General features: G+C 42.7%; 1 protein-coding gene across 2 annotated transcripts in view; it reads left to right on the top strand.

The window, feature by feature from the left end:
- Positions 1–12,378, top strand: part of LOC133490846 (long-chain fatty acid transport protein 6) — a 44,346-nt gene that overhangs the window by 18,139 nt on the left and 13,829 nt on the right. The gene's annotated exons all lie outside the window — the stretch shown is intronic.

Genomic DNA, 12,378 nt, shown 5'->3' with positions numbered 1-12,378 from the left:
ATTGAGACCCCACGAGATGATATCTTGCATGGGGCTCCACTCCGATTGAGATTGACCGTCATGTTTAGCTTCTTCCATTTTCTAATGATTGCTCCAACAGTGGACCTTTTTTCACCAAGCTGCTTGGCAATTTTTCCGTAGCCCTTTCCAGCCGTGTGGAGTTGTACAATTTGGTGTCTTTGGACAGCTCTTTGGTCTTGGCCATGTTACAAGTTTGAGTCTTACTGATTGTATGGGGTGGACAGGTGTCTTTATGCAGCAACGACCTGACAGGTGCATCTGATTCAGGATAATAGATGGAGTGGAGGTGAACGTTTTAAGGTGGACTAACAAGTCTTTGAGGGTCAGAATTCTAGCTGATAGACAGGTGTTCAAATACTCATTTGCAGCTGTATCACACAAATAAATCATTAAAAAATTCATACATTGTGATTTCTGGATTTTTCTTTTTAGATTATCTCTCTCACAGTGGACATGCACCTACTAAATACTTATTTTCTTCACTGTATACATATATTGGACACGAAAGAAGGAGAAAAGGATCTCTACAGGTTAGCCAGACAGAGGGATAGAAATGGGAAGGATGTGCAGCAGGTAAGGGTGATTAAGGATAGAGATGGAAATGCATTTCAGGAAAGCATTATCATGAAATCAGAATCAGATTTAATGGCCAAGCATGTAACAACGCAAGGATTTTTTTCGCCCGCAGTCAGTGTCACCCTGGTACGACATTCATGTTGAGTACTGAGAAGAAGAACAAAAATTAACAAGAATGAAGAACAATATAGACATTCAATTAATAGGGAACTATTTCTGATAAGAGTCACAGTTGTGCAAAGATGCAGTAAGAGTGCGGCAACGATTTAGAGCAGTTAAGAGTGCGTGAATGCCCCACATTATGTTAAGCTGTTAAGTAAAGTGTCCTTACCTGTTCACTGGTATAGACCAGTGCAATGACAATTGTACAAAGGACGCTGTCTAAAGTTACAAATCGTGTGATAATCCACAGTATATATTATTAAAACTAGTACTGATTGGACCAAGCAGGAAGGGGGGGTGTGCCCCAACAACGGCGCAAGTGATAAAATAATAGGTCTGCTCATCAAGAATTTTATGATATAATTGCAAGAGGGAAAAAACTGTTTAAATGCCTGCTAGTTTTGCTTTCCATTGATTGGTAGGACCTGGAAGAGCTGGTGGACAGGATGTGGGAGGTCCAAAAGGATCCTGCCCGCTCTGGTCCTAGTTAAAGTGGCGTGCAAGTCCTTAAGGGTGGGTAGGTTGGTGCCGACAATCCATTCAAAACATAACCATAAATGAATGTTTGTTACTAAGTCATGAGTCAAATTAAAATAGTTCACCCATGCTGCCAAGATATTTTAACTTATGAGGACAACTGTACATTCAGTGAAGAAAATAAGTATTTGAACACCCTGTATTGCAAGTTCTTCCACTTAGAAACCATAAAGGGGTCTGAAATATTCATTGTAGGTGCATGTCCACTGTGAAAGAGACAATCTAAAAACAAAAATCCAGAAATCACAATATAAATTTTTTTTTAATTGATTTATTTGTGTGATACAGCTGCAAATAAGTATTTGAACACCTGAGAAAACCAATGTAAATATTTGGTACAGTAGCCTTTGTTTGCAATTACAGAGGAAGGATTTCAGAGCAGTTTACAAAACGTTTCCTGTAGTTGTTCACCAGGTTTGCACACACTCCAGGAGGGATTTTGGCCCACTCCTCCACACAGATCTTCGCTAAATCAGACAGGTGTCTGGGCTGTTGCTGAGGAACACAGAGTTTCAGGTCCCTCCAAAGATTGGGTTTAGGTCTGGAGAATGGCTAAGCCACGCCAGAACCTTGATTTGCTTCTTATCGAGCCACTCCTTGGTTTTCCTGGCTGTATGCTTTGCGTCATTGTCATGTTGAAAGACCCAGCCATGACCCATCTTCAATGCTCTGACTGAGGGAAACGGGTTTTTCCCCAAAATCTCACAATACAAGCCTGCGGCCATCCTCTCCTTAATACAGTGCAGTCGTCCTGAAGAAAAACACCTCTGAAGCATGATGCTACCACCCCCATGCTTCATAGTAGGTATAGTGTTCTTGGGATGGAATTTATCATTGGTCTTCCACCAAACGGTGAGTGGAAGTATGACCAGAAAGTTCAATTTTGGTCTCATCTGACCACAAATATTTCTCCCTTGACTCCTCTGTGTCATCCAGATCGTCATTGGCAAACTGAAGACGGTCCTTGACATGTACTGCTTTAAGCAGGGGAACCTTGCGTGCCATGCATGATTTCAAACCATGACGTTTTAGTGTATTACCAACAGTCACCTTGGAAATGGTGGAACCAGCTCTTTGCAAGTCATTAACCAAGTCCTGTCATGTAGTCCTGGGCTGATTCCTCACCTTTCTAAGGATCATTGGGATCCCACGAGGAGGTATCTTGCATGGGGCTCCACTCCGATTGAGATTGATCGTCATGTTTAGCTTCTTCCATTTTCTAATGATTGGTCCAACAGTGGACCTTTTTTCACCAAGCTGCTTGGCAATTTCTCTGTAGCCCTTTCCAGCCGTGTGGAGTTGTACAATTTCGACTCTGGTGTCATTGGACAGCTCTTTGGTCTTGGCCATGTTACAAGTTTGAGTCTTACTGATTGTATGGGGTGGGCAGGTGTCTTTATGCAGCTAACAACCTAACACTAGTGCATCCGATTCAGGATAATACATGGAGTGGAGGTGGACTTTTAAAGGCGGACTAACAGGTCTTTGAGTGTCAGAATTCTAGCTGATCGACAGGTGTTCAAATACTTATTTGCACCTGTATGGCACAAATAAATTGTTAAAAAAAAATCATACTTTGTGATTTATGGATTTTTCTTTTCAGATTATCTCTCTCACAGTGGACATGAACCTGCGATGAAAATTTCAGACCGCTCCATGATTTCTAAGTGGGTGAACTTGCAATATAGCAGGGTGTTCAAATACTTATTTTGTTCACTGTATATATGCAATCATACATACCCCTGTCATATTGGAATGGAAGTGTTGGCTACCCTTTTTTTTTTTTTTTTTTTTTTTTTAGAACCACTGAGTAGTGATAGCATTTCATGAATCCAAGTGTACATTTTTTTTATAACCGCTACAGAGCGGCATAGGTTTATAAAATGTATGCGTATTTTTTTCTCCATTTGCCCTGATACCGATGTATAATGCGCACGACAGTGTGGCCTTGCCCATTCGCGGTTCACCGTTCGCGACACAGTATATTTACAGATTTTATGCTCCAAGTTGTTTTATTTTTTTTCTAATTTATATACACACTAAAACACGTGCTGGCATGCATGCCAACAGTGTAACCAGCGTGTGTTTTTGTTAGACAAGTCACAGAACAACGTTTGAAAATTCACATTGTAACGCTCCTTGTCTAATATGGTACCTCCTCCATTTGGAAGACAAATTAAAACCTCTACAATTGTGAAAATACAGTACTTTAAAAAAAATGAAAATTGGAGAGCAAGATCCTCAAATATGTGGGGCCGCGAACGGTGAACCGGAAATGGCCATGGTACTTTGAGAAGCTAATAAATGAAAAAAATGGGAGATACGGTAGAATAGAAAAGGCAAGTGTCAATGACCAGCAAGTGGCTTTTTAGGAAGGGAAAAGTTAGAAAGGCACTGTACAAAATGAAAAATGGAAAGACAGTTGGTCCCGATGACATACCAGTGGAGGTATGGAAGCAATTTGGTGAGGTGACTGTGGAGTTTTTGACCAACTTATTCAATAGAATACTCGTGAGAGAGAAGATGCCAGAAGAATGGAGGAAAAGTGTTCTAGTCCCCATTTTTAAGAACAAAAGCAATGTTCAGAACTGTGGAAATTACAGAGGAATAAAGATGATGAACCACACAATGAAGTTATGGGAAAGAGTAGTGGAAGCGAGACTCAGGATAGAAGTATCTGCGAGCAACAGTATGGTTTCATGCCTAGAAAGAGAACCTGCACTATTTGCCTTGAGGATGCTAGTGGAAAAGTACAGAGAAGGTCAGAAGGAGCTCCATTGTATCTTTGTAGACCTAGAGAAAGCCTATGAGAGAGTACCAAGCGAGGAACTATGGTACTGCATGCACAAGTCTGGTGTGGCGGGGAAATATGTTAGAATAGTACAGGACATGTATGAGGGTAGCAGAAGAGCGGTGAGATGGGCCGTTGGTGTGTCAGAAGAATTTAAGGTAGAGGTGGGACTGCATCAGGGTTCCACGCTGAGCCCATTCTTGTTTGCAGTGGTAATGGATAGGCTGACAAATGAGGTTAGACTGGAATGCCCTTGGACCATGATGTAAAACAGAATATATGTGCGTGAATGAGAAAAGTGGAGGGGGAAGAGTGAGGCTACAGGGAGAAGAGATAGCGAGGTTGGAGGACTTCAAATATTTAGGGTCAACAATCCAGAGCAATGGTGAGTGTGGTAAGGAAGTGAAGAAACAGGTCCAAGCAGGGTTGGAACAGCTGGGGGAAGAGTCTCTGCTCGGATGAAGGGCAAAGTTTACAAAACAGTGCTGAGGCCGGCCATGATGTACGGATTAAAGACGGTGGCACTGAAGAAACAACAGGAAGCAGAACTGGAAGTAGCAGAAATGAAGATGCTGAAGTTCTCGCTTGGAGTGAGCAGGTTGGATAGGATTAGAAATGAGCTCATTCAAGGGACAGCCAAAGTTGGATGTTTTGGAGACAAGATTCGAGAGAGCAGACTTCGATGGTTTGGAGATGTTCAGAGGTGAGAGAGTGAGTATATTGGTGGTAGGGTGCTGAGGATGGAGCTGCCAGGCAAAAGAGCGAGAGGAAGACCAAAGAGAAGGTTTATGGATGTGGTGAGGGAACACATGAGGGGAGTTGGGGTTAAAGAGGAAGATGCAGGAGATAGGCTAAGATGGAAAAAGATGATATGCTGTGGCGACCCCTAACGGGACAAGCCGAGAGGAAAAGAAGAAGAAGATATATATTTTTTTTTTGTCTTTCTTTTCAAATACTTTTAATCATGCAAAGCACATTGAGTTACATTGTGTATGAAATGTGCTATACAAATAAATTTGCTTTGCCTTACTACAAACTACTAAGACCACAGGCCAGTAATTTTCAAAAATTAAAATTGTGTGCACTTTCTCACACAGACGAATTACCTGTTCAAACAAGTCCTGTCTTGTTTGTCACAACTCTCATCTTTTGCAACACGACAATACACTCATGATTGGAGGTCTCAGTGCAACTATGAATCAATTGCCATGCTCATGTTTAATATTCTCTGTTCAACAGAGTGGCGGGAGAGTTCAAGTTCTGACACCATTTCTTTAAGTTGTTTTCAGGACACATTTTAGCAACATTTTCAGCAACATCACCAGGGCATTTTTCAAAATAATTTAGCTTTTATTTTAGTTTTTTGGCCCTTGCAATGTTCCAAGCCAGCTGACACTATGCAAGCGTTGGTCTGTGGATGATTCATTATTTATTTTAAAAACTGGGGGGCAGGGTGGCCAGCTGTCGACATTGGCCTCACAGTTCTGAGGACCAGGTTTCAATCCCGGCCCCACCTGTGTGAATTTTGCATGTTCTCCTTGTGCCTTTGTGGGTTTTCTCCGGGCACTCTGGTTTCCTCCCACATCCCAAAAACATGCATTAATTGGAAACTGAAATTTTTTTTGGCTAGGTGTGATTGTGAGTGCGGCTATTGTCTGTCTCCATGTGCCCTGAGAATGGCTGGCAACCAGTTCAGGGTGGACTCTGATTCTTGCCCGATGACAGCTGAGATTGGCTCCAGCACTCCCGTGAATCCTGTGAGGATAAGCGGCTCAGAAAATTGATGGATGGATGGATTTTAAAACTTGCTTCTGCTTTTCTGTGTGATTTTTCAAAGTGACTAACTTGTGACTGTGAAGTTCAGTCCCTTTTGGAAACTCAAGGTCAATGTTAGTATGTAGTGAGCTGAAGTGAAGATCTGAAGCCGTGAAATGTGCAATAGACGTCTGACACAAAAAGCAGAGTGGCTTGCTGTTCCGCTTATCAAAAAAATATGAGCTCTCCCACTCTGGTAAAAATGTCCTGTGTTTATCCACATATTTTTTGATTGATTATGCATTTTTCCCAGCCACTTTGAGAGTGAAATTTCCCATTTCCTCCAAAGATCACGATCTGACTGGGAAACTTTGAGCTATTTTCATTCAATGCATATGCCAGTTTTGCCAAAATACCGTGTTAACATTTCCTGCTATGATCACCTGTCGGGAGATGCTGGAGAGACATCTTTTCTTGGGCCGAGGTTCTCTCCCTCAGGATTAACATAATTATCTCGTTGCACAGCTGAGCTGGGTGATGGGAACAATAATGGCACGACTGATTTGCTGGTTGAATATCTTTATTGACTCCTTTAGACTTCTTCCCTGGTTTCTGTCACTAAACTTTTACTCACACTCACACCTTCTCACGCTCTTTATTCCTTCTTACTCTACGCTACACACGCCTCCTGTCCCATCTCAGTCACACATCGGCGTACATGCCCACACACACTTAACTTGTCACAATACCCCTCCCACCGTATTGAACTCAAGCAAAGCACGTGAAGCACACACATTATAAAACAGGACTTTGATATGCTTTCATGCCTTCACGAGAGCCGCATGAAAACAGGCAAAGAGCTGCATGCAGCTCAAGAGCCGTGGGTTGGCTAGCCCTGCCATAGGTCACTTCCAACGGTTTCAAAATAAATTATTCTATCCAGGTAGGACCTGAACTATTTAAGGACTGTTCCATTTAGTCCTACCCACGTTTCCAACACGTTGAGCAGTATATTATGAGCTACCATATCAAAATCCACACTGAGATCCAACACGACCAAAATTGACACCTTTCCCGAGTCATTATTAAGCCTTACATCATTGAAAACTTTGATAAGAGCAAATTCTGTGCCGTGATGAGTTTGAATACCTGGATGATATTTTTCAAAAAGTCAATTTGAATTCAAGAAATTGCTGAGTTGAATAAATAACTTTCATTAAAATCATTTTCATTAAAAAATAACTTTCATTAAAATCTTGGCTATGAAAGGGAGATTCGAGTTGGTTCTATAGCTTGCTAACATGGAAGCGTCCAGCGCTCCTTTTTTCAAAGGGTCTTAATGGCAGCTACTTTAAGAATTTCAGGGAAATCGTCAGACTGAAGTGGACAATGAGATTATTTACTGCAAATCAGCGAGTACTGACATGACAGTAGTTTTGAAAAAAATCTAATGGTATTGAGTCAAGAGAGCTCGTTGATTGTTTCAGCTGCTGAACCGTTTTCGCAACAGTTTTTTGGTCAACCATATCAAATTCTGACATAGCAAGGGAACTTTCCCTTAGTGGCTTCAGATGTAGAATATTTTCATCATTTTACTGATATTTAACTTGATGGACTTTATTTTTTTTTCACTAAAACAACTGGCAAACTCATTGCATTTACCAGCTGTAACGCATTCTGGAGTTATCTGTTTCGGAGGGCTTGTGATCTTTTCAACCACAACAAACACAGTGCATGGCTTATTGAAGTTGAAGATAATTTTGGAGAACTGTTGTTGTCTCGACCTGTCTAAATCTTGGTTAAAATTAGGAAGACTGTCTGTAGAGGTCTTGGTCAATTTGGAGTTTAGTTTTTCTCCAATTATGTTCTGCTTTCCTACACTTAGAATTAGAGCTCTTGACCATCATTCTGCTCTTCCAGTGTTCTAGGTCACCTCAAGATGGTCTTGGTTTTAACAGGAACGACACCATTTATGGAATTTAACATTTTTGCGGTGAAATTGTCCAAAAGTTTATCAACTGTGTCAGCATTCACAGTCTGTGGCACAGCTACAGTTTCCATAAACTTAATAGCAATACTGTCATTTATGTACTTTTTTTTTTTTTTAACAGAGGTAGAGGTTTTCTGAAAAACTGAAGAATATCTAATTCAAAACGTACACAAAAATTCAATTGATAGAATTTCAACCTCCTTAGAGATTACCAGATTGAAGATGTGACCTTGAATGTGAGTTTGTTTTAATGTTGAGAAAGGTCAAATGTGTTTAATATGGCAAATAGTACGGTTAAAGCTTTGGCCTCACAGTTCTGAGGACCCGAGATCAATCCCGGCCCCGCCTGTGGGGAGTTTGCATTTTCTCCCAATGCCTGCGTGGGTTTTCTCTGGGCACTCCAGTTTCCTTCCACATCCCAAAAACATGCAACATTAATTGGACACTCCAAATTGCCCCTAGGTGTATTTGTGAGGGTGACTGTTTGTCTCAATGTGCCCTGCGATTGGCTGGCAACCAGTTCAGGGTGTACCCCGCCTCCTGCTTGTTGACAGCTGGGATAGGCTCCAGCACTCCCCACGACCCTCGTGAGGATAGAAAGAAGATGGATGGATGGATGGATGGATGGATGGATGGATGGAAGAAAGTGCAGTTGCATAATTTTAGATTACAGAACTGCTATGTTTTGTGGTCTTAAGTTCAAGGTATTGATACCGCTAGTGGAAAAAGCTGACTTTGGGACAGCTTGTCCGTGTTTTTTGGGACCTGTAAAGCCTGCCAGAGGGCAGCACGTTAAACAGGGGGTAATCAGGATGGGAAGAGTGCTTAACAATGTTAGTGCCTCTCATGTGATATCGAGACTTCCAATGTTCTCAAGGAGAGCAGACAGCAGCAAGTGATCTTCTGGGCGCTGTTAATCACTCTTTTCAGAGCTTTCTTGTCCGCTCTTGTACATCCAGCATACCACACTGTGATGCAGTATGTGAGGATGCTCTTCATGGTGGTTCTGCAGAAAGCCAGCAGCATCTTAGCTTTCAGATTGTTCTTCCTCTCTTTCCACTCTCAGGAAGTGTAGTCGCTGCTAGTCCTTTTTCACGACCGCCATGGTATTTACAGTCCAGGTGTGTTTATCTGTGTCGTAGAATTCCAGAAATCTGAAGGAGGGGACCCCCTCCACATACTCCCCATCGATGAACAGTGGGACTTGGTCCATGCCGCACTTCCCGAAGTCCAGGAGGATTTTCTTTGTCTTTGTGGTGTTTAGTGTGAGGTTGTTTGCTGAACACCACTCTGGCAGATTTGCAATCTCATTTTTGTAGGCAAACTCATCTCCTTTTGAGATGAGCTCGATCATAGTGGTATCATCAGCAAACTTGATGACGGCATTGCTAGGATTGGCTGGTATGCAGTCATATGTGTACAGAGAGTATAGGAGAGGACTCAGTAAACAACCTTGAGGAGACCGAGTGCTGAGGGTGATTGAGGAACTTAGGTGTGGGCCAAGTCTGACAGACAATGTAAGAAAATCTTTAATCCAGCAGCAGATGGAAGGAGATAGTCCAAGGAGGGAGAGATTGTCAACAAAATTTCCTGGGATGATGGTATTAAAGGTTGAGCTAAAGTCTATGAAAATCATCATCACATAGTTCCCTTTGTGTTACAGGTGACTCAGTGCGGTGTGGAGAGCTGTTGCAATAGCTTTCTCGGTGGACTGGTGTCCTCTATAGGCAAACTGGTAGGGGTCGAGTGAGGGAGGGTGTGAACCACTTATGTGGCATGCAACTAGTTTTTCAAAGCACTTCATAATCACAGGTATGAGTGCAACATGCCTGTAATCATTTAGACTGTTAATGACTGATTTTTTGGGACAGGGATGATGTTGCAGATTTCAGGCAAGAGGGGATGGTTGATTGTTGCAGGCAGCTGTTGAAGATTTTTGTAAAAACACTGGTTAGCTGATCAGCACAGGCTTTCAGTACCTTCCACAGCACTCTATCTGGGCCAGCAGCCATCCTGGTGTTTACAGTCCTGAGCACAAATCTCACTTCATGTTCCTGAAGAATCATTGTGCCGCTGATGGGAGGTGGTTGTGATGAGAAATAATCTGATCTGTCAGTCTCAAAGCAGGCAAAGAAATGGATTAGTTGCTCTACCAGCAAGGTGTCTGTGTTTCCGTCACATAGCTGGTTATTTTTGTTGGAGTTTATGTGTTGTAATCCCTCCCACGTATTTTTTTAGTTATCTTCTGTGAAGCACTCCTCAACATTCCTTTTGACACCTCTCTTTAAGTCAACTCTTGCAGCGCTGTATTGTACCTTGTCCCCTCACAAGAAGGCGGTGTTACAACCCCTCTGGAGTGCCTTCGTTTTCTGTCATCCATGGTTGTTGTTTGGGGAAATCCCAGATATGTCTGTTGACAGTCACAGTGTCTATACAGTTTTTGATATGGAAGAGAAAAGTATCTGTGTGTTCCTGGAGGTTCTGGTGTTCAAATAATTCCCAAACAGTACTTGATGAACAGTCTTGATGCTGAGAAAGTGCATTCTCAGACCATGTTGTAATTGTCTTTATTTGCAGCCTTATTTGTTTTTATAGGGGGGCGTATGTGGGGGTAAGGGAAATGCAAAGATGATCAGATCCAGGAAGATGGGGGAGGGCAGTGGTCCTATATGCATGTTTAATGTTGGAGTAAACAATGGTCCAGGGTGTTGCCTCCTCTGGTGGGACACTTAACATACTGGATGAATTTTGGTAGAACAGACTTTAAACGCATATAATTTGAAGTCACCAGCAACAATAAATACTCCATTGGGGTGGGCGAGCTGCCATTTGTTTACAGCCGGGTTCAAACGGCTAAGTGTTGTGCTAACATTAGCATCCGGCAGGATGTAGACAGCTACCATGAGGACTAACGTTACCTCCCTCAGTAGATAAAAGGGTCTGCACGAGACTGCAAGAACCTTTAAAGCATGAGAGCATTGGGTGCCGATCCTGCTGTTAAAACACCAGTCGTTGTGCACATAAACACAAGTTCCCCTCCTCTGCTCTTACCGGAGCCTTTGGCTCTGTCCTGCAAATGTAGCGTACACTCCGCTAGCAAAACTGCAGCATCAGGGATTCGCGGATGTAGCCACGTCTCTGTGATGAAAATAACACTGCATTTCTGGACAAAACTACTCATAGCGAGTTGTAATTCCAGTTCATCCATTTTGTGGATAATGGATCTTGCATTGGTCAGAAAGATGCTTGGTCACGGTGGTCTGTGAGGTTACTTCCTGAGCTTAGCAGCCAGGCCTGACCGACATCCTCACTTTTGCTTTCGCTCCCTCCGCCTTCTCCGTCGCTTGCTGGGTACACTGACGAGCCACAAAGATCCCGGTAGTCTCGCAACGTCCTCCGGAATATTGTTTTGCTTTTGATATTCGTTTGATTGATACATTATACTTCAGTCTCAGATCAATCAGATCCTGGATGCTAAAGGTTAATGTGACTTTCAAATAATCCATAAACAGCTGCACTGTAATGAAAAAGAAAAAGCATCAAACTGGAGAACTAAGACCGCTGCACCCGTGCATGCTGTCATTTAGTATTGGAAATACCAATATATTAACAATGTATTGTATCTCTATCCTGCCTCAAAGTAAGGCAGACCAACTTGCTCTTGTCTTCAAAAAGATTTTCAACACTCTCAAAATGTGTGAAGAACCTACCTTCTTCAAATGCTCTACTATCATACTGGTCCCAAAAAGAAGTAGCAGTCTCAGGTCTTAATGACTACAGGCCTGTTGCCTTGACATCTGTGGTCATGAAGTCCTTTGTACGCCTTGTACTGGACCAGCTCAAGAGCGTCACAGCTCCCCAGCTGGACCCACTGCATTTTGTCCATTGAGCTAACAGGTCTGCAGATGATGCCGTCAACATGGATCTGCACTTCATCCTTGACCATCTTGACAGTGAGGCAACCTGTGAAAGCATCCTGTTGGTGGACATCAGCTCTGCGTTTAACACCATCATCCCTGAACTCCTCTCTTCCAAGTTTATTCAGCTCAGCGTCTCAACTGCCATCTGCCAGTGGATCTACTACTTCCTGACGGGCAGAACACAGCAGGTGAGGCTGGAGGACACCACCTCATCCACGTTCTCTCTCAGCATCTGGATACACCAAGGTTGTATCCTATCCCCTCTGCTCTTCTTGCTCTACACAAACGACTCACATCAAGACACCCATCTGTCAAACTCCTCACGTTTGCAGATGATACGGCAGTTATCAGCCTCATCAAATATGGCGAGTCTGTGTATCGACAGGAAGTGGCGAGACTGAAGCTTTGTTGTGGTCAACATAACCTGGCGATGAACACTCCAAAGTCTGTAGGAATGATTTGAACTGCAGGAGGCATCCTTCACCACACCTGCCTATCACGCTGTCCAACTGTCTTGTGTCAAATGTTGAGACCTTCAACTTTTGGGGGAATTATAGTCTTACAGGACTTGAAGTGGGAGACGAGCATTAACTCCATCTTCAAAAAAGCCCAGCAAAGGATGTACT

The sequence above is a fragment of the Syngnathoides biaculeatus genome, chromosome 17 (genome assembly GCF_019802595.1).
Source record: "Syngnathoides biaculeatus isolate LvHL_M chromosome 17, ASM1980259v1, whole genome shotgun sequence".
Lineage (NCBI taxonomy): Eukaryota > Metazoa > Chordata > Actinopteri > Syngnathiformes > Syngnathidae > Syngnathoides > Syngnathoides biaculeatus.
This window is presented reverse-complemented; position numbering and strand designations above follow the sequence as displayed.